We start from the raw sequence: 9,842 nt of genomic DNA on the forward strand, positions 1-9,842 counted from the left end.
AGAGCTTGTTACGACTACCAGCTCATACTGCCTTTGAAATGATTCTTTTGGAATTTAATCTCCTGTCTGTTGACCACATGATCCAAAGATCAGAGAGGGAATGTCGATTATGTGGGGAGGCTGTACTGGGGTCAGCCAGACATTTGTTAGGTCAATATCAAGCACTGGGGACCTTAAGAACGGAGGCCAGTTTAGCCATTGGATGGGGATCCAACATACCCAAGGAGCAACAGTGGAACAGATTTATTAGTGGAAATGACCATGCTTGTATGGTGTTCCTGAGCATGTTCTGGAGAAAATCGAAAACATTAGGAACTTTTATCGTGATAGGGAAGCAGGATGCCGCAGACTCAAATGTTTTAGTTGTGGTTTTTGGAATAATTAATGTTTTTTAATTCACTTGGTGATGTTTGTGAATGAACTTTGTGGAAATTTGAATAAACTAAAACACAATAAAAAATGTAAAAAAAAGGGACCACAATTCCCCCAGGCTTAGTCGCCTTGTGAGCAGCAAGTGTTGGGCATCAAAAATGATATTTCTCTTACAAGACGCTTTGTAACATTAACAGGTCTTTTAAAAATAGGGCTTATGGTACCAAACAAAATAAACATTTGTTGTATTATATTTGTGCCAAAGTTTTCACATAATGATTATCCAAAAAATAGTCTTTTCTTTTTAAACTTATCCTTCTAAATCTATTTTCATATACATGTGTGCATATGAGTGCTGTGATTATTTTCTACAAATGTTTTACCAAATGTTAGACTTAATTTATTTATTTTATTTTTGCATTCACACAAGCGCACAACACCCACGGGCATCTAGGCGCTGGCTGTTTCTATAAAGCATCCCAACTTGCAAGGCTTTAATTTGCAATGGGAGACGTTTGTTACTCAGACACACAGAACACACCGGGCTTAATTTATTGTGTCTGCCTCTCTGCTCGGGGATTGCCTTGACTTTGTGCATCTGAGCTGAATGCATACTGGAATATTTATTGCTGTATTGAGGAAAGGAAGGCTGCTTATGCTTGCTTGCTCTTTCAAGGAGAACGAGAGAACACTTCTAGATAACAAAGGCAGGTCCATTACCCATTATGTGCAAGATGACCTGTCAGGCGATACTTCGGGTGTCACTGTGGGCCTCATTAGGACCCTGGCGGATTTCGCGGTGCTAAATGCACCGCGAAGCATGGCGGAAAGCCGCCGATAGCGCCATGGGGGTTGGCGGATTTACCGCCCCATTCCGACCTCGGCGGAGCGGTAAATCCCCAATCCCCATTCTGCCCTTCCCCATTCCCATTCTTGCCCCATAGGGTATAATGGGAGTGGGGAAGGAGTTAATTACGCCACCGTAAAATACGGTGGCGTAATTAACAACGAGGTCCCGTAGCGCCATGGTTTTCTCCGGCTGGTAAAACCAGGCGGAGAAAACCTCCATGGCGCTACGGGAACTCGTAGTATGGCGGAGAGGTACGCCATGCACTACGCTGGCGTAAAACCCTCTCCGCCAGGGTCCTAATGAGGCCCTGTGTCTCAAAAGCAAATATCTTATCAGGCGAAAATGCCCATTTCACACTGTCACATAGTATACTGGAGTCAGCCCCTGGGGCACCCATTTTGACAAAATTGATTTTGCGTATCTTTGCATCTTTGTCACATTTTATCTGTCAGTGAATGGGAGGTCTTAATTTCCATGCCATTCTATCACAGGGAGGTCACGACCGACAGGTTTTAGAATAAATGCATACACATATGGCAGGATGGATCTGTGATCTGTGATATTTAAAAGGGGAATTTCTCTTTGGGTTTCTTCCTTGTGGCATTTATGTTTTTCATCAGCTATGCAACCCAGTGTGTCCTTGAGTCAGTTAATGCAATGTTATACTCATTATGTTTCTGACATTACTTAACTGTTAATAGTGGCAGCCATGCATCATGTTTCTTGTCCAGTCATTGGCATAATCATCTTTGGCGTTTTGGATCACTTTGTAATTGACTATATGTAAAGATGAACATTAGCGCCCAACACAAGGCTAATGCATGTATTAGCTCTAGACCTGGGTAAACTGCAACACAACTTCAGGAACTCATAGAGATCCCTCAAAAATTCCCAAACGGGTACTACACTTGATCTTAGCCAAAAGGCCGAGAAGCGGTGGACGCCTGGAAGAGAGCTGCAGGTGGCAATTTGTGAATGAATATCTCTCAGTCGGCATAAAATGTAAACACCATGCGTGGGCCTGCACTCTATGCGTGAGCAATTTGAAAGCATGGTATCATGAGTCTTTTTGCAGATTGGTCGGCCCACAAACCGTGCTCGAGTTAGTGGACCCAGCAGGCCTACCCATGTTGCTCATGCTGTACCGGCATACCCACCACGTTGTCATGGTCATGTGCACCCATTTTGCTCACCAGGGTTGCCCCTCCCACTTTTCTGGCCAGGGAGCCAACCCACGTTGCCCACTCATCTTGCTTGTATAGGCCAGCACACTTTACATTCGCAGTGGAGGTGGGCATGGCACAATGACCTTGTGTGCATGCTTGGGAGGGCCAGCATTGCTTACATGCATCTGCAGGCTCATGTATCTTCTGCAAGCGGGCATGGGCACTCACGTTATACATGTGAGGTGAACCCCGCCACCCTCTGCACACACATCCACAAACCATGCATTGTCTATGCACTAAGCGTAGGCACATAACTTGCAAACAGATTCACTTTATTTTTCTTTGCAGAGCCATGCACCTTGAGTATGCCAGTGTCTGCACTTTGCTGGCACCGTTATTCGCACCTCGAACATGTAGGTGGCCCACGTACTTTGTGGGTGTGGAAATCTCAAACACAGTATGTTGTTTGCAACACACACATCTTGCTGTTGCGGGAAGCTAAAACACTCAGCTTAGCTAACATGTTATCATCAGAGAGCAAAAACATTGCATGTGTGGTCAATGCTGGATGGGAGTTTGGCGGGATCGAAAAGCGTTGCATGTGACTGATTTAAGGAGGGAGGATAGCAGGCAGTCCACCTACATACATATTTTTGTATGCATAAGTATTGTCACACATCTATGTATGTGCTCACACACGTGCCCAAACGACATGCATGTGCATAGATGTGCATGAAATGGGTGACTAGCTGGATCAGTTTTTTTTTACCACGAATTGCATTAATACTCAACCAGCCTCGTCCAGACCATTTCCTTATTTTCATTGAAATGTCAGTGTGATTTTTACCATGCTCCGATCATCTCTGGAATTCAAGGAACATGGGCACTTGTGGAAATAATATGATATGATAGGTTACTTATAATGCACTTAATAGCCAGAGGTTTCTAAGCGCAGAGCCGGGGACCGAACCTGTGCTGCTCCGTGTCATTCTGCTTGCAAGGCGAGCATGCCTGAGCTATCCTCCCGCCTTAAATCAGTCACATGCAACGCTTTTCGATCCCGCCAAACTCCCATCCAGCATTGACCACACATGCAATGTTTTTGCTCTCTGATAATAACATGTTAGCCAAGCTGAATCTAACTGACCCATTAAAATAGTAAATATTGTCAAATGGAAAAAAAAAGCAAATGCCAGCTTCGTCCGGCTTTGGTACTCTTAAGAAATGCATTTAAAACTTCTGAACAGCGTTGGAGACGAATTTACGTGAAGCTACATTTCTATCTTTGCTGAGGGTGCTTAAATGTGCAGTAAAGTCTGTCAAAGTGAACTATTACTCCCGTAGAGTTGGGAATGCCGAGTCCTGTGATACGTTATTAGGATGTATACTGCACTTGATTGCCATTTTCATGGTCTCCAGGCGATATGGTGTATTTGAAAACCAGGGGGAGGGGTTCGGCTGGAAAGTGAGTGAAAATTAAAGATAGCTTTGCTGTTTTGTGGATTACAGAACAGAAGCAGCCTGAGCTCTGCATGTGCGTCTATTTCTAGGTGTTGTGACTGACAAACATTTGTGCTGTTAGAGGGAGACTTGGCTGCCCGTGTGCAAGGGATGCATTGGCCGGGAGTGTGATAGGTAAGTTGTTTATAGAGAAGTAGGGTTCTGTTGTTGGGTGCCCGTTGGGAGGTTTATTCAATTCCTGTGTCCGAATGGCTTAGTTGGCATGCGTATGCTGTAGTTCATGGGTTTAGGTTTGTTGGGGGATGAACCCTAAATGTGACACTGCATTGATGGGGATAGGTCATTTACTGACCTATCCCTGTGCACTGGCCGGTAATGGTGTGTAGGACTTCACAGGGGCCTTGATTGATGTGAGGAATTGTGTGCCTGCTTTCATGCATACCAGGATGGCCTATTACATTTCCTTAGGTCACACTGTGCCCGTCGGAGGGCGAGTCATGGGCCACAGCCTATTTCATGCATCTTGGACTGCTGTAGGGATTATGACCCAAAACAATCCCAAATAATCGATGCACCGTTTGCAAGGAAAACAACGTTTTTTTTTACATGCAAACGTATCAGACAGTGCTGTAGAACTGAACTAACACGCAGCTCGCCCCCACCCAATGAAGTTTAATCTTTTATAGTGGAAAACCGCAAATTCACATAACTATGTGTAAAAAGATTACAACATGATCCCGCACCACCCACTGGCTGACACCTACACACAATTCTAATCGTCCCCTATAGTCCATTACCATGTTGGTCGCACATTATCTAAACACATTCACCTATGTACGTAAACCTACTGCATCGTCAAGAATGTGATATGTACAAACAGCTCCCTAACCATGTAGATACATTTATTGGCATCACCTCTTCTCCTTCCATGGCAAATCACGGTACAGCCCTAGCACATCTCCCCCTTATCTCTCCAGGTACTGAGGTGCCCATGAATGACGTGATCGGGGCATCACTCTTATGTCTGAATTTGCATATTTATTTTTCCCTAGAGTGCAGTGCCTTCAGTTCAAATAGGATGACCACTCTTCAGGTGAGGGCACTGGTGCTCTAAATCTTCACCATGCCTCTTAGCATCACAGAACCCCATGCCCTGCTCACATGAATGTTACCCTCAAAAGGTACATCCCTACCCTTCCTCCTTGGACCCAACATTCCTTTCCCAGCTCCTCTGAGCTCTGCAGCATTGAGTGTGATTCAATTAATTGTTATTGACCTTGACATCATAACTTCTCTCGGGAGAGGGGTGGCGGGGGGGGGGGGGGGGAGAAGGACTTGTGTCAGGATTAACGGGTTTAGCTTGTTTCTCATACTTTTAAAAACGCATCCTGTAATATGCCCTAAAATCCAACATGGTGGAACTCCTGCTGCCGTAGCCTCCAGACATCGCCTTTAATGGAACACTTCGCTGACTCCATCTCATTCACCTACCTGTGTCAACTACCTACTTGCATATCCCTTAAAACATAAGACCGTACACTTTATATAATACACTATGAACTAAACCAGCTTCCCTTCTTCTATAATTGTCATCTTTGGGCACCCACACTTTGCGCACGTGGCGTAAACCTTCCCCCATCCGGGCATATTCCTCCAGGGTACACATCATAAAACAACATCCCCATCTCCTGCTAAATTTACCCAATGCTCCACATAATTTTCTGGTCAAGTGGGGGGGGGGGTTCAAGTTTGAAAACCCTGGCTCTCTCCAGTAAGCTCTGGATTGACCTCACACACAGAGGACACAGTAGAAGCGGTAAAATGACTCCCATAGTACTTGATTTAAACCGCATGGGTATCCACATTAGCATTGAAAGAAACGTAATTTTGATTTTCTATTCTTTAGAAAGAGTACAATTGGTCATGAATATACATGGCATTCAGTGAGAATCCAACTATAGGTCCACTTCAATCTATTGACAAGACAGAGATAACTTGAGCATGTACTGTTACAACCCATTTCCTTACTACACAGTTATGACTTTGGGTGTGAGGATATATAAAACCACTGAATCTAGTATGTGAATTGCATTTAAACATGCATGTTTACGAATGATTACGGCAAAATAGAATCTCTGCAAGAGTGATCACACTGCCATGTGGCAGCATGCTTTTTCTGCACACATGTTTTTCCCAAGGTGATTGAGAGGCACTGCTTTTTAGATAAAATGCATATCTATGGGCCTCATTACACGGATGGCGGTAGGGATTTACCGGTACCGGTAAAATACTGGTACCGGTAAATCCCTACCGCCTTACTACGAGGTCCCTTAGCGGGTTGGTGCTTTAACGCCTGCTTTTTGCAGGCGTTAAAAACCAACCCGCTAAGGGACCTCGGAGCTAATTACGGCACCGCAAAATTGCGGTGCCGTAATTAGCACCTTCCCCATTCCCATAGAGCCCTATGGGGCAGAAATGGGAATGGGGAAGGGCAATGGCGGAAGGGGGATTTACCGCCCCTCCAACCTTGGAATGGGGCGGTAAATCCCCTTTCCGCCAAGGCGGTGCCGGTATTTTACCGGCATGAGCCATGGCGCTAATAGCGCCATGGCTCACCGCCTACCGTGTGTGTACACAATTTACAGGCCGATTCATGGAATAATTAGCGCGGCGCAAGTGGGCAAAAACGTGCGAATCGCAGTGGAATAGCGAAAATCGCAGTGCAATTGCGAAAATCGCACGAAAAGCAGCGCACGTCGATTCATGGCAGGCCGTGCGCGAGAAAACCAGCGGATGTGCGATAAAAAAGTGCGCGGCGCACGTTGGCGCACAGGCCATCTAACAGCGTGCGCCAGGTCACAGCGAAAATCGCACAGGCCACAGCGAAATTCGCACATAGCGCGGCGCACGCAACAAAAGTAGGCGGAACACGGGCGTAACACTCGGAATGGGGAACAACTTGCCAAAACGTGGGCGTCACGGGGGAAGTACAGGGCACAAGTGCGCGGAACGCCCACACGCTCGCCTACAACACGTATTCATGGAATAGAATAGGGCAAAAAAGCGCACGCTCAAACCAGCGCACAGGCACAAACACGACCGCCACAAGAAAGCAGGCGGTAGCGTCTCTGCGGCTGTAAGAAATGTGCGCCAAAAGGTGCGCCAACAAATAGCACCTATATACTGCCATGATGAATGTCCCATACTGTGGCCCTCCAGGAAAAATGACATGCAAAGGGGTACCCACAAACACGGACACCCGCTGACAAAAAATACGTGTGCGTGTATACCGGGGTGCGCGGTCTAACACGCGATTTCAGCAGGGTACGTGCATCACAGGGGTTCGCGTGAAGTTATTCACGCGATCGGGCCTGGGGGAGCGGGCTACGTGTATTACAGGGGTTCGCGTGAAGTTCCTCACGCGATCGGGCCTGGGGTAGCGGGCTACGTGTATTACAGGGGTTCGCGTGAAGTTCCTCACGCGATCGGGCCTGGGGGAGCGGGCTACGTGTATTCCAGGGGTGCGCGTGAAGTTCCACACGCGAATAGCCTGGGCGCGTGTATTTCAGGGGTGCGCGGGAAGTTCCACACGCGAATAGCCTGGGGGCACGTGTATTCCAGGGGTGCGCGGGAAGTTCCACACGCGAATAGCCTGGACGCGTGTATTTCAGGGGTGCGCGGGAAGTTCCACACGCGAATAGCCTGGGCGCGTGTATTTCAGGGGTGCGCGCGAATAGCCTGGCCGCGTGTATTTCAGGGGTGCGCGGGAAGTTCCACACGCGAATAGCCTGGGCGCGTGTATTTCAGGGGTGCGCGGGAAGTTCCACACGCGAATAGCCTGGGCGCGTGTATTTCAGGGGTGCACGGGAAGTTCCACACGCGAATAGCCTGGGCGCGTGTATTTCAGGGGTGCGCGGGAAGTTCCACACGCGAATAGCCTGGGGGCGCGTGTATTTCAGGGGTGCGCGGGAAGTTCCACACGCGAATAGCCTGGGCGCGTGTATTTCAGGGGTGCGCGGGAAGTTCCACACGCGAATAGCCTGGGCGCGTGTATTTCAGGGGTGCGCGGGAAGTTCCACACGCGAATAGCCTGGGCGCGTGTATTTCAGGGGTGCGCGGGAAGTTCCACACGCGAATAGCCTGGGGGCGCGTGTATTTCAGGGGTGCGCGGGAAGTTCCACACGCGAATAGCCTGGGCGCGTGTATTTCAGGGGTGCGCGGGAAGTTCCACACGCGAATAGCCTGGGCGCGTGTATTTCAGGGGTGCGCGGGAAGTTCCACACGCGAATAGCCTGGGGGTGCGTGTATTTCAGGGGTGCGCGGGAAGTTCCACACGCGAATAGCCTGGGCGCGTGTATTTCAGGGGTGCGCGGGAAGTTCCACACGCGAATAGCCTGGGCGCATGTATTTCAGGGGTGCGCGGGAAGTTCCACACGCGAATAGCCTGGGGGCGCGTGTATTTCAGGGGTGCGCGGGAAGTTCCACATGTGATTTGACAGTGTGGGTCCTCCCAGGTGTACCCTGTACACCCTCCACGGCCCCTGCAGGCAGCCCACACCACAGGGGACTACCCTGCATCCCTGGTCATGTCCCGCAGGCAGCCCACCCACCATGGGCATGCCCCCCAGCAAAGGCACATGTCTCCTTGAACTAATGAACACCAACTCATGTCCCCTTGCACCCCCACCCCCCAGCACTGTGGGGCACCTGCCAGCAGGCCCCCACCCATGTCCAACTCATGTCCCCCACCACCCCCACCCCCCAGCACTGTGGGGCACCTGCCAGCAGGCCCCCACCCATGTCCAACTCATGTCTCCCACCACCCCCACCCCCCAGCCACCAGGGTCACCCTCCACCAGGCCCCCACTCATGTCTCCCACCACCCCCACCCCCTAGCCACCAGGGGCACCCTCCACCAGGCCCCCACTCATGTCTCCCATCACCCCCACACCCCAGCAGTGCAGGGTCACCCTCCACCAGGCCCCCACTCATGTCTCCCACCACCCCCACCCCCCAGCCACCAGGGTCACCCTCCACCAGGCCCCCACTCATGTCTCCCACCACCCCCACACCCCAGCCACCAGGGGCACCCCCCACCAGGCCCCTACTCATGTCTCCCACCACCCCCACCCCCCAGCCACCAGGGTCACCCTCCACCAGGCCCCCACTCATGTCTCCCACCACCCCCACACCCCAGCCACCAGGGGCACCCTCCACCAGGCCCCCACTCATGTCTCCCACCACCCCCACCCCCCAGCCACCAGGGGCACCCTCCACCAGGCCCCCACTCATGTCACCCACCACCCCCACACCCCAGCCACCAGGGGCACCCTCCACCAGGCCCCCACTCATGTCACCCACCACCCCCACCCCCCAGCCACCAGGGGCAGCATCCACCAGGCCCCCACTCATGTCACCCACCACCCCCACCCCCCAGCCACCAGGGGCACCCTCCACCAGGCCCCCACTCATGTCTCCCACCACCCCCAAACCCCAGCAGTGCAGGGTCACCCTCCACCAGGCCCCCACTCATGTCTCCCACCACCCCCACCCCCCAGCCACCAGGGGCACCCTCCACCAGGCCCCCACTCATGTCTCCCACCACCCCCACACCCCAGCAGTGCAGGGTCACCCTCCACCAGGCCCCCACTCATGTCTCCCACCACCCCCACCCCCCAGCCACCAGGGTCACCCTCCACCAGGCCCCCACTCATGTCTCCCACCACCCCCACACCCCAGCCACCAGGGGCACCCTCCACCAGGCCCCCACTCATGTCTCCCACCACCCCCAAACCCCAGCAGTGCAGGGTCACCCTCCACCAGGCCCCCACTCATGTCTCCCACCACCCCCACCCCCCAGCCACCAGGGGCACCCTCCACCAGGCCCCCACTCATGTCTCCCACCACCCCCACACCCCAGCAGTGCAGGGTCACCCTCCACCAGGCCCCCACTCATGTCTCCCACCACCCCCACCCCCCAGCCACCAGGGGCA

The 9,842-nt window shown here is 51.5% G+C and overlaps 1 pseudogene; it reads right to left on the reverse strand.

Annotated features, from left to right (window-relative positions):
• Positions 1–2,012: 2,012 nt before the first annotated feature.
• Positions 2,013–2,160, reverse strand: LOC138528976 (U2 spliceosomal RNA; annotated as a pseudogene).
• Positions 2,161–9,842: the final 7,682 nt, after the last annotated feature.

The sequence above is a fragment of the Ambystoma mexicanum genome, chromosome 7q (genome assembly GCF_040938575.1).
Source record: "Ambystoma mexicanum isolate Mex_15411 chromosome 7q, UKY_AmexF1_1, whole genome shotgun sequence".
In the NCBI taxonomy this organism is placed as follows: domain Eukaryota; kingdom Metazoa; phylum Chordata; class Amphibia; order Caudata; family Ambystomatidae; genus Ambystoma; species Ambystoma mexicanum.